Genomic DNA, 13777 nt, shown 5'->3' with positions numbered 1-13777 from the left:
TACCTAAATAAGAAAGGTAATTTGATGAGGGAGCCATGGAACATGGTTCTCCAAATCGAAACATATCAAATTAGAAATGGTGGGATTGATGCTCCCGATAGCTAACAACAAAGATTTCCACTACGATGGGCAGCTTTGGAGTACCTTGAGAGCCGACATGGCTAATAGTTCCTGAGACAAATCCTCAAAAATATTTTAGTGTTGAGCGGCTCGAGCATTGGGATTATACGAGGATTTCCGCAGCACACCTCAAGAGGGTGGCCGTGTAGCAGAATCAGGGTTAGGGCGCTCGATTTGCAGAGGGCCAAAACTCAGGGTAGAAGAAGAAGGTGCAACTTCTTTTTCTTTCCCAGCTGCCAAAGTTGGAGTTTGATAATCTTTCAATCGGGTGTCCACATTAATGGGCGTGCTCACCATGAACAATTGAGATGCAGAGGAAGAAAATCGGGGTTGGTCTACCATTTGGGTCTACTGAGACAAAAATGGCTCTTTAAGGACAACAGGGGTCCCTTTGAGCAGGCAACTAACTTTGGATCGTCGAAGAAAATCCTTAGTGTAGTGATCCTCCTCGCAAATGAGGTAGGGATACTTAGGTTTCTATTGCAAATATTTGCCAGCAAACGTTTTGGGAGGACCCTGTTTCGGAGCATCGGCTTTAGCTTTGCCTTTACCTTTCTTCTTTCCTTTTGAGGATTGTCTGTTGCGGTAGACTGGACAACATGGACCTTTGAGGTTTTACTAGGGCCGGGAAGATTCTAAGATGAAATATTAGGAGCAGCATTCGAGATCGGCTTTTGTTTGGAAGAAGTTTTAGTAGGGGTCTGGGATATTGAACCAATAACTCCATTGACGAGAGGAACAACTGGTGACTTTGATGTTGCAGGATCCGTTGATGGCCACGGAGCATTGGGTAACAACTCATATAAAGTGCTAGAATGAAAGTAAACTAGATCCAAGTACTGGGCACGGGCAATGGCTTGCTCTTCAGTGACGCATCCACCCATATCTATATCCTGAGTAATTGGGGCTACGAATGATTTGGTAAACCATTCAGTGAGAAACTGATCAGCTATCTCGAATTTGATTAGGCAACGCCTACATCTCCATTCATGGATATGATCAAAGATGTACATCACAGTGTCTTTCTTAAGTGATGTGAGAAAATAGGTGATAGTTTCATAGTGAACTGACAGTGGAAAGTGCATGAGGAAAGCCATGGCTAATGAATTGAAGTCATGGAAAGTACTTTGAGGTAGCTCGATGTACCATTTCACTGCAGTACTTGTGAGGGTTCATTGGAAAAGACGAAGACGAATGGAATCATCCACGTATGAGTTCGACGAGCACCAGAGGTTATATGTCATCACATGGGCCTAAGGATCTTCTGTAGATTTTCCATCAAATTTTAGGAAATCACTTGGTATCTTGGATGACACCAGAGGCCAGTACGACAAATGAAGGATCGGATCATTCGTAAGGCTCAATACATCTGGAAACTCAAGTGTAGCCAAGAAAGGTAATTGAGTGTTAAAAGGCATGGGAGGTCGATAAGCGGGCCCATAGGGAGGAACCCATCGCTGCTAGTAAGGATTTTGGCTCCATAGTGGGGGATTTTGGCCATATGGATATGGGACCTGGTGTCCTGAAACATAGGGCTGATGAACTTGTTGTCCCTAAACAAGAGGGTTTTGGACTTGTAGTCCTTGGGCATAAGGTTGATACACTTGTTTCCCTTGGACATACGGGTTTTGTACCTGGTGCCCTTGGCCGACAACATTATGAACCTGTTGACCTAGGACAAGAGTATTCTAGGCCTATTGCTACAAGACTTGACCTTAACCTTGCCCCTGCAAGGGTTGACCTTGTTGATATTTATACAAGGGTTGTTGTTGCCTTGGTTGGTTTTTCTATTGCAAGGGTTGACCTTGCAGTTGTAAAATTTGTCCCTGGGGTTACAGAGGTTGGCCCTGCAAGGGTATGGGTTGAGAGTTATGCGGATCATATTACATCTACTGCTACGTGGCTTACTACAACTGCTATAAGGATTGGCCTTGCGGTTGTTGCAAGAGACCTTACTGCGGGATAATTTTCCCTTGTTGTTGCGCAGAGAGCCCTTGCTGCAACAAAGGTTGCCCTTGCGCTAACAAAGGTTGCCATGGTTGTTGTAAAGGATTTCCTTACTGTTCCAAGGGTACTTGAATAGTACCCGAGAAATTACCGAACTGAATTTGGTCGTAGCTAGGCTAGATGTACTGCCCAGATTGGAGGGTGTAAGGTTGATTAACCAATCCTTGAGAACCATATGGAACGTAAGGATTTTGGTATTGGACTTGAGCCCCATAGGGCTGCTGATACTGAACATTGCTCGATCCAGACGGACCAATGAGATTCTAAACTTGTTGATACTAGACATTGCTTGATCCAATAGGGTCAGTAGGGTTATAAACAATACCAGAAAGGGGTTGGTTTATACCAAGCATGTGAGCTTGTGAGACACTCACATTAGTGGCACCTGACGCTATGGAGACATTTGGGTTTTGTCCCCTAGGTGGTGGCACAATCTGGCCACTGACTAATGGGACAGAAGAACTGATAGAGACAATCTTTGAAATTTTCAGTTGTGTCTGACATGTAATTGGGATCGATGATACAAGAGTATTCAGAACAGTGGGTTGAACCGGGACTGAAGTAACAGCCTACTGGGAAGTCATGTTCATGATGAATAGACCTGATGTAGGCTTGACGCCTGATGCCCATATAGGATTATGGTATAGTGATGAGGCACTAGGTGTGCCTGAAACTAAGTGCCCCTATTATCACTCAGACTTTCCTAGAAGTTGTAAAAAGAGGAAAGGTGTCCGAGGTAACCACAAACCAATATTTTAGATATAGAATCTAGCCAATATGTATCCAGAGAGGGCTCTCTTTTTAAGGTTTAGCTTTGTTTTGGAAGATATTAGGCTAGTTATTAGAGCTTTGGGGTTTTGTTTGAATTTGGTGGTGAAGTTCAATAGCAGAGGGGTGGAAATGAATAGTTTAGTCCATTGGGCTAATGGAGTCAGGGAAAATGGCTCAACTGGATTTGGTTTCTCAATAAAGGATGGCTTCATAGGGCAAGATAGCTAAACAAGGAGCAAATAGCGACTTAAAAAGATGGGATGGACTTAAAGGGTTAAAGGGCAATTAAGAATCCTTTAACAACTTTATGAGAGTAGAATATGAATAACCATCAATAAAGAGCAATTAAGAATTCTTTACTAAATGATTAAAATGAATAAACTAGGAAACAGGAGCAATTGAGAATTCATTGTTTATGTTAGTTTATAAGAAAACATTGAGAACAAAAATGATTGAAGACGGATTGCACTTAAGCACTTTCTGAATTATTCTTTTTCGTTTTAATATTCAGATATGGAACATAATGAATATAATAAACCAGAAAAAATTAACACATGAGATATGAGATACTTATTTGTTTGATGTTCAACACATGAATCCTGTGAAAGGTCCTTTACATCAATCCTTCATCCAACCAGCCATGAAAAATTTGTCCAACAACACTTTTTATTCCAAAATAATCAGTTTTACAGCAATGTCAAAGAATCCACACCCAATACTCCGAATGGGGGTGTATTTATAAAAAAAACTTTAAGATGAAATATCTCATAACCAAGTCAGATATAAACTGAGATGACTAATCATATTTTTCAAGAAAATAGGGCCAGAAGACCTCGTAAATGACAGATAAGGCAATCGAATGGTTTGTTGTCCCTATTCTTGAGAATAGGGACAACAAACCAAAGATCTGATACTCTTTACCTATTTGATCTTTGTTCATCCTCTTTATCCTCATTAACTGTAGTAAAAATCAAAATTTACCTTTTACCAAAGATAAATTACAAAATTTCAAGCATTTCTTCCCACCATTGTGGCTGTGGTATTCTGGTTTTCTGGAGTTTTCGAAGGGTTTCATCTGTTTCTGTATACCTGAAGAATGTAGGCTGAATTGGGAACAAGTGCTTCAGTTCATGCTCGACATAGAATAAGTTCTCTAGGCTATCATAGAGAACTCTGCCTGTAGGGAGTGCTTTTATTCCTGATACACTTGTTGATGAACTTGCTTGATTGCCTGCATATTGATTCAATTTATCCACATAATCTTTATGCCTCATTAATCTGTCATTAATCACTAAAGGATTGGGTAGCCCTTTATTATGCAAAATGGAAAATTTCTCCATAAAAGCATTGATCTCTGCCTGCATGTCATGGCATCTTCTTTCTAAATTTTGCATCAAAGTTCTTTTGGTTAGTACCCTTTTGACTTCTAAAATGGTTTCTGTTCTATCTTTAATGCCAAGTTCTTCCAGTTGTTCCTTATTCTTAGTATTCAAAAAATGTATGAGCCTGTTGGCTTCCTCAGGCATTCTTCCTAATTCTGCTTTTGTCCTTTGGATTTCTTCTTGGGCTACCTTTACTAGATCAATCTGCTAAAAAATTACTTGGATGGATGGCCAAACATCATTTATGGATTGAGTGATGTTGGCCCAAAGAATTTTCTTAATTTCTACCAGAGGTTTGTCAAAAGTAAGATCCTTTTCTAATGATTTCACTTTATTTTCCAATCCTTTAATCTCTCTTGTTTTTTCTGCAACATTTATCTTTGAGAGATCATAGCTTTGTTCCAGCTTAGCAAACTGTTCTTTTACCTGTTTTAGCTCTGAAACTTGTAGTCTCATGTCCTCCATTGACTTTATTAATTCCTCTGTGCTCAATATGGCACTGCTGCCCTGTGCTAGTCCTACTGTTCCTGCTATACCTGTGACCACTTCTACTGTGGCTGCTAGGATGTTTGGTGCTAGTGCTATCCCAAGTGTAGAAGGGACTGCTATAGAAACTACTGATATTACATCAGGAGGCTGAGAGGTCGACTCCTTCTGCTTATCCTTCAATAATTTTTCTAATGCTTGCTCTATCTCATTCAATCGTTCATTAAGTTTTAAGAGTAAATCCATCAGCTCTTCTTCATATTTTTGCTTCAGGATCTCATCAGTCTGTGGATGCCTTGAAGGAGGCAGCTTTAGCTGCTTCCTCAAGGCAGCAATATCTTCATCTTTCTTTTTGATTACTGCTTCTACACCCTTCACATATTTTGGATCATGTCCCAATCCAATAATAATTTCTTCTAAAGACTTTATTCTGTTATCTTTAGCTTGGGATGAGGCTTTTTCCAAGTGTAGTTGGGTAGTTGTATTATCCAAAGAATTTTGTAGCCTATGGGCCATCATTGCCTTACCATTCAAGGTTGAATAAATCATTTCTCCAATTTGTTTATGCAATTCAATCTGGTCCATAGGATGAATATCCTTTTCCATGACTTCAAAATTTGTTCTGAGCTAATATGTTGTTGATTGAGGTTGTTGTACCTTAGGCTTGAAGTAGCTCATTATCATTTTTCCCTCTTTAATGTCATAGGCTGACATTAATCTCTATTGATTTGTGTGGGCCATTTTCAAATATTGATTGTAAATTTGAAGCGTCAATGGATCATTCCTGGCTTTTATTTCTGTAAATGTTTTCTTGGCGTCTAAGGCATCTTACCCTGGTGGCCTGAAAGATGATACCTCTGCACTTTGTTGCCTTTCTAGCTCCTGTCTCTGTGAGCTAGTGGATGTTCCTCCCAATGGAAAAGTTTGTTGGCTAACTACCCTTTCTTCTCTCTGACTATCTATAGTCTCTTCAACAAATTCCTCCTTTGAAAGGGGATTTAGTCTTTGCCTTTTTGTTCCAGGCTGTCTTGAAGGTCCACTGGTAGGGGTAGTTGTTTCCCTGTATCTCTTTTTGTTTCTTTCCTCGTTTAGAGGAGTTTGCAAAACTGGAGGTTCTCCCACATTACCTTGAGTGGGAGAAGTATGTATTTGGGCCTGTTCTTTGGAAGTTTTAGGCTGCTTAAACATTGTAGATTGTTATGTGGTTTCTAATTCCTTGCCTTTTGTTGTTCCTGTGGCTGGTATGCTGGTTTCCTGTGAAGGTTGTTGAGAGGTTCCAGCAATAGATGCACCAATTCCTGATATTTGTACCTACCCAAAATAATCCAGGTCAAGTGTTTTCTCAAGATCTCTCATAGCATTCTCAAAATTGACCTGTTCACTATCATTTTCTACTAGGGTCCCTTCCCTCCATTCATCCATGTTTGCAAATTGTTCAATCTCTGGAATCCTATGGTGAATGTATGGTGACAATCCGTTCTTCATTCTTCTATCACATATAAAGCTATTAGGGTCATAAGGTATCCACCCAAAACTCTTTTGTAACTTAAGATGATCTTCTAAAATTATTTATGCTTCTCTCCATGCTTCCCTAGTGTCGCAGACAAAAGGGCCTAACTAATTCTTGATTCTAAGATGAGTTTTCTTCTTGGCATTATAGAAATGAACTAAGTCTGAATTTATCATTTGCCTGAAGTATTCCAATGCAAACAGTCTCATTGGAATGTACTTGGGTAGTTTAAAAGGGCAGAGCTCACACCCATAAATCCTGATTTATGTATGTTTCCTGTATAGGTACCAATCACCTATTATGTACTGCTTGGAGAGTTGGAGGATCTTCTTTATATCACCACTGATCCTAGGAGGGGAAACACCTGTTAATAAGGTGGTTGCTGGATGCACAAATAGATCAATGAACTCATTGTAGGTGTAAGGGGTCTCAAGGGATTTATGGAAAATGGGACTCCAAAAGATAACAGACCTTGGATTTCCTTTTGTGTCAAGTTTCTTGACATGGAAAGGGAAGTTGTCTAATTGATAATACAACATAAGATGATAGATGAAAGTGGTGTATTTGAAGACTCCTTTATTGTCCAGTCTCAAGAATTGGTCATGAATTTTATTGGCAATATAGGAGGCATAGTCATATTTAACAGCAGGGGGTTGTCCAGGAGTAAAAATTGACAATAACACTAGGGTTACCTCATCAACATATTCACTAGTGTTAAATCCCATAACTAAAGATATCATATCCACTATAAGTCTTCCCATATCTATGAAGAAGGTCCGTTCATATGGGGTGGGCCTTTGGGCTGATGTTTTTCTAACATGAAGGTCTGACAAAGGCGAATAAGTTCTGATTGTGATAGTCCAGTGGATTTCTCAAGTAAATATCCCATAGAAAGGGGAGTGAGAGCTTGACCAGGGGAAAATTGCAACATTTCATTAATGGATGCAGCTGTTATGGGGAATAAGACTGTTTGACTTGGGGACATAACAACTCTTCGGTTAGGATCATAATTGGCACAACATTGATGAATTATATCAGGGAAAACATGGACTGAGGGGAGAAAATATCTGGGAAGGTTGGATTCCCACAGTCCCAGGATGTCTGAGCCATTTAGGTAGTTGTCTCTGGCTTGGAAAAAGGCCTTAAGGTGATTCTGGTCAGTGGATAGGTCTTTTATTTGGAAGTCTTTATCTGCAAGAGGCAGATAGTCTTGGTCCTTATGAGGGGCATTGATTGGTGCGACATTCAAAACAGCGGGGGTTTCCATTTCTGGTTCTTGTGGATTCAGAAAGGAATTTGGGTTTTCTGTAAAAAATGGGCAAAACAGCAGGTGTGGGGACTTATATGGAAAAACACAGACTGAATTAGAACTGAATTTGGCCTTTCTCTGTGGAATTTACAATGTAAAACCAAAACTTGCAGGGTTTCGGCAGAAATTATATAAATACCTGTGTTGGGGAAGTAAACAGTGCAATGATAGGATGCCTAACAGGTTTCGGGTTGCGTCGTTGCGAGTCTCTTAACCAGGTGGCAGTTGGAAAGCTTGTACAGTTGACTTGGACATTCTTTTCATGGGAACACAGTTTGTCGTATGAAACAATGAAAATGAAATTTCGTCGATTTTATTTAACAAAGTCAAAGTTGGCGGGGGTTTTTTTGTTATTCAAGTGGATGACGTGTGTGGGAAAAGACATTTTGTCATATGCGGAGGGTGGTAAGTGGTATGGTGTCGCACCGCTTTTGGGGTCGGGCGGTATTCGGTCGGGAGCTAGCAATTCCACTAGTCACTTGATGCGTGGCGGAGGTACGGGGTGGAAACCGCTTGGTGATCGCATGTTAACACGTTGTCACCAAGGGGGGCACGATATGGATAATGACCGTTGGATGGGGGAAGCGTGATCAGACGACAGACGGGAGGCGCGATCGGACGAGGTTTAATGTGAGAGGGCCCGACACATTTAAGAATTTGATTAATCAGATCAGGGGTTATATGATTGGTTGGGGGGTTCTTAATTAACCGTGAGGGTTAATTAATCCCAATTAATGCAGCGAAGGATTGGGATATTAACTAGTTACGGGTTAACTAGTTAATCCCTGTTAAAACATACTTATGGTTATAATTAACCAATGGGGCAGGATATTAATGTTTCGGGGTTTTTATATATATTTACATATTATGGGAAAGGGTGAAATTTTTGGGATTTATATAATACATAGGTTAATAGTTAATATGACAATGTAATGAAAAGCACCAAGTAAAACATTACTATTGTGTATTTTACTTAGGCTTAAATGTGGAAAAAGGGGTTTTTCTGTGATATTGTGTAAAAAGACTTATGAAAGTGAATGAATGTTTTATGTATGATTCTAAGTACTTAGGCTTTTTAAATTATTGGGGTGAGGGTCCAGTCCCTCCAGAAGTCAGAGAAATGCTCTGAACCCCTCCAATTTAGCAAATACCTTAGTGCTTAGGGAAATTAGTGAATAATTAGGGAAAATGAGAAGGGGAGTTAATCATCATGACTTTGCTTTGCTTGCGATGTCTTTAATGTAGTGTATGCCTTGGTCTTGCAATGAAAAATAAAAGATTAACACATTTAGAGACATTATTCATCACATGTATCATTCTGCAACATCATCTACCTACCCTACCTACTTTAACCTAGCATTTTTTCCTTCTTTATTTGGGTGCACTTAGACTGGCAAACCCTTGTCAAATCTTCCTTTTCTTTTACATGGTAAGCCTACCTAAGTCTACACTTATTACATCCAAGGGATCAGATCAAACTATTGAGCTCCTTTTATTTACTCTACCTATCTACTTATCTGCCAAGATTACACTGTTTGGTCTACAACATGAAATTGAAAAATGAATTAGCCAAGTTTAAAAAGTTTGACTATTCATGAATTGTGGCATAAGTGACAAGCTGCACACAATTGTTTATTACACAAAATGAAAAAGTAGTGGCATTTAGACTTGCACACTTTCCTGGTCTTTTTTGTTTTGGGTTCATTTTCTTTCATTTTTTGACCATCTTTATTTTTTTTTACCCTTTGATTTTTCTTTTAGGGTAAACCCTCTTTACATTTTTTAAATTTTTTGATTTTTTGAAAATATGGAAAACCTTTGCAACAAGAAAAGGTATGAACATATTACATAGCTCATCAAGTCAATCATGGCATATGACACCTATTGGTATAGGGGCCTAACAATGGCTCCACTTGGGGATGGCTTTCCCTGGTGGAAAGTCAAGAACAGTAGATCAAATGGCCTCTGAGTGACTTTGACTATGCTCTGCAATCTTCTTTTTCCTGTTGCTTCATTGTATATATGATAGTGATACTTCTGAAGCTTAGGGCCTTCTCTTCGGGATGCAACTCCAAAGTCATTGTCCAATCAAAACTGTGACATTACCAAGGATATAGTATGTACAAGTTAGTCATCATGGTGAGCTTAATAGGTAGGATCAAAGTAATGTTTTATCATTCGACCATTGACTGGTCCTTCTTTTGATGTTGTACCATCCAAGTTCTTCAAATAATATGTATTGTTTCCTTGTAGAGCTTGGATAATGTATGGACCTTTCCATAGGAAGTCAAACTTCCCATGTTTCCCCTTGTCCTCTCTTCTAGAATCCCATCTCAGCACTTTGTCTCCAGGGTGGAAATCTTCTACTTTAGTTCTTCTATCAAATATCTTTTTGAGCTTTTCCTGCCATATTTGGGATCTCTGATACACTTCCTCTCTGGCCTACTGTAAATTGATGGTCTGATTTATTCTCCTTTGGATATCATTAGGTTCCACTTGATCTTCTTGAAGTAATTTCATAACAGGAACTCCTAATGATGAAGGAAATACAGCCTCCATACCATACACTAACTCATAAGGACTGGTGCCAATGGATTTTTTAGTTGTCAATCTGTCTGCCCATAGTGCATTTATCAGTTTCTTATGCCAAGTCTTTTTATTTTCTTCCAATAGTTTCTTAATGATATTAATGAGGCTTTTGTTGGAAGACTCAGCTAAATCATTCCCTTGTGGATAATAGGCTGTGGAATGGCCTAGGGTAACATGGTACTTGTTGCAAAAACTGATCATATTTCTTGATTAAAAAGCTGTAGCATTATTAGTTATGATTTTAGTAGGGCAGCCAAATCTGGACAATATGTTGGTTTCTAGGAAACCTATGATTACAATGTCATTGGCTTGTCTGGAGGGGATAGCTTCTATCGATTTGGTAAAATAATCAGTGGCAGTAAGAATCCATTTATGCTGGCCAGAGGAGGGAGGATGCATTTCTACAATGAAGTCAAGACACCATCGTTGAAATGGTTTTTCAGTAGAGATTGGTTTCAAGGGTAAAGGTAATAGTTTTCTCTTGCCTTCAAAAATTTGGATTTATGGCATGAAGTAACAAATTTCTTTACATCGGCAAATAAGGTAGGCCAGTAGAAACCAGCCCTTAAGATCTTATCTGCAGTTGATTTCCAGTAGAGGTGTCCACCACAATCTCCTGCATGAAATTCTTGTAGTGCCTTGTCAGCTTCATCTTTTAACAAACAATTTAATAAGATTCCTTCATGATTCTTCCAAAAAAGAGCATTATCTAAAATACAAAAATTTAAAGCTTTCATCTTTAAAAACCTATTTTTTGTTCTGGATAACCTTGGAGGAGCCTACAGGTTTTGTAACACATAGATTATATCAGCATACCAAGGTGAATCTAAAAAGGCCTGGCTGATTTGTGGAGTCACCATCTCCTATTCGTCATCCAGTTCATTTATGTCCAAGGCTTGACAATTTGTTTCTGCCATGAGTTTAGCCAACCCCTGTCCTTTTATCAATTTTGTAGGTTTTATTTCAATATCATACTCTAAAATGGTAGCAATCCATTTGCCCCTTTTGCCCTCAATTCCATCCTGAGTCAGGATGTCCTTGACAACAGCATTTGGTACATAGGCTATCACATGAGAATATAATATATAAACTCTAAAGTCCTTAATTGCTTTAACAAGTGAAAATGCTTGTTTTTCCATGATCTTGTAGTTCAGTGATGCATCTCTTAGTGCTTTACTAAAAAAGGCTATGGGTTTCTCACATCCTTGGTCATCCTTTTGTAGTAAAACAAAACGATAGTGTGCTCTGAGGCGAAAGAAAAAATTATGAAATCTCTGTCAAATTGGGGACTTGTAAGGACCGGTGTTCTGGTCAAAGCCATTTTAATTTCTTCAAATGCTTGTTTGGCTTCTACTGTCCATTTTATACTTGAATCCTTTCTTAACATATTATTGAGTAACCTAATTAGTTATGCTAAATTAGATATGAATCTTCTCAAAAAGTTTATCTTTCCTAAGAAAGCTTGAAGTTCTTTGATACTTCTAGGATGAGGTATCTGCAAAATTGCTTCTATTCTGGCAGGATCAATCTGAATGCCATCCTTTGAGATAATGTGACCTAAGAGCTTACCTTCTTCCAGGCCAAATAAATACTTTTTGGGATTTAAAGAGATACCATACTTTCTGCATTTGAGAAACACCTGTCTGAGATGATCTAAATGCTGCTTATCTGATTTAGAAAAAATAGTTAAGTCATCTAGATATATGACAAGAAAATCATGAATCTCTTTAGCAAATGCAATGTCCATTTCTCTCTGAAAAGTAGCTCCTACATTTTTAAGTCCAAAAGGCATTTTAATATACATAAATGTGCCCCATGGTGTGATAAAGGAAGTTTTTTCTTGATCATCAGGGTGAACTAGAATTTGGTTATACCCTGAAAATCCATCTAACAAAGAAATTCTTGAAGAACCTACTACCCTTTGCAAAATATGGTCCATCTTGGGTAAAGGGTAATTATCCTTTAGAGAAACCTTGTTCACATTTCTCAGGTCTACACATACTCTGATTTCACCAGTTTTCTTCCTAGTAGGTACTAAATTTGATACCCATTCTGAAAATCTTATAGGTGCAATTATCCTTGCCTCATACATACGTTTAATTTCTTTTTCAATCAGTGGTAGTAATACAGGGTTGATTCTTCTGAGTTTTTGTTTAAACAGTTTTTGGTCTTCCTTCAAAGGTATGGTATGCTGAATTATTGAGGTATCATAAGATTTCAAATCCTCATAACTCCAGGCAAAAACATCCTGGAATTCTCTCATGAGTTCAACATATTTTATCTTCTGATCATGTGGTAAAGACTTTGATAGTTTGATCATCTTTGGATTGTCTTCTATTCCTAAGTTATATTCCTCAATATCTGCCTTCAATGGTTCCATCTTTGGTTTTTTAGGAATGTCATTGGAATCAAAGAGGTCTTCTAGAGGGGTTAATCCCTTAGGCAGATGATTGTCTTTTAACTCAATGACCTCTGTTTCTTCTTCATTTATCTCATCAAGGTCCATCTGTTTTAGGTCTTGTACTTCTTTCTTGGTGAAAGTTGTGGGATGAAGCATTTGAATTGAACTCTCTTCAAAAATGTTGGCATCTACATCACCTATTTTTGTATCCATATCTATATGACTATGAGAAAATTCTTGATCTAAAGTTAAAAAATTATTAATCTGTTCATCACTTTCGAAAACTTGCCAGTTCTTCAAATTGTCAAGGATGGCTGGCCTGTGCCTAATTTCAACAGTGAACTGGTGATTAGGTTCGAAAGGTAGTTTACAGGTGCTGGAAAACATGGCCAGACTGTGAGCATGTAAGTTGTGTTTCCTAGGTACTACAATAAGCTGAGTTTCCAAAAAAGTATTAAGAATCTCTACAACTGTTCCTCTATAGTATCCTAATCTAGGATCCCTAGTTGAATACTTCCCATTGATTTGTTTTACGATTAACTCTGAATCTCCTATGATGGAAACCCTAATTGCTCCTAATCTTTTTACAAGTTTAAGTCCTAGCAAAAGAGCTTCATACTCTGCCATGTTGTTGGTGCACTTGAAATTTAGTCTGTAGGCATGGCCTTCAGCATGATCATTTTCTAAGTTGTGCACCCAAATTCCTACTCCTGCCCCTAATTTATTGACTGAACCATCAAATTCTAAGTGCCACAAAATCTCATGGACATAATCAGTGTCAGGAGTGATGGGAATTTGTTTAGCAGGGGGATTTAGTTTGTTGTTCTCATCTGGTTTTTCTTTGTTGGTATCTGAGATTTCCTGAATCAGAACACTTGTTTTTCCTTTTGTAATTTCTTTTGGTTCTACTGCTAAAGCTTGTTCATTGTTGGCAGGATTGGTTTCGGCATTGTACAAAATAAATGAATCCATATCTGAATGTACTGAGTAGATAGGAAAATTTTGTGGTTTTTCCTGACTACTTACTACATATTTCATTAAAGTCTCTCTGTATAGCTTTTTAGGTTGGCCGAAAATAGAAATAGTAGCATAAGACATGTCCAATTGAAGTGATCCTTGAAGCTTGGCACCCCAGGACCTGGATAATAACATTCCATATTTTGGAGGTATATCTGCTACTACTATATCCATCAAGATTGTTT

The 13777-nt window shown here is 38.5% G+C and overlaps 1 pseudogene; it reads right to left on the bottom strand.

Annotated features, from left to right (window-relative positions):
- Window positions 1-13547, bottom strand: part of LOC149256412 (uncharacterized) — a 79644-nt pseudogene extending 66097 nt beyond the window's left edge.
- Between the last annotated feature and the right edge of the window lie 230 nt (window positions 13548-13777).

Source organism: Pinus tabuliformis, chromosome 7 (genome assembly GCF_031772625.1).
Source record: "Pinus tabuliformis cultivar Carrire ecotype Pingquan chromosome 7, CPIR1, whole genome shotgun sequence".
Classification (NCBI taxonomy): Eukaryota; Viridiplantae; Streptophyta; class Pinopsida; order Pinales; family Pinaceae; genus Pinus; species Pinus tabuliformis.
Note: the sequence above shows the minus strand (reverse complement) of the source record. Positions and strands in the feature narration are given on the sequence as shown.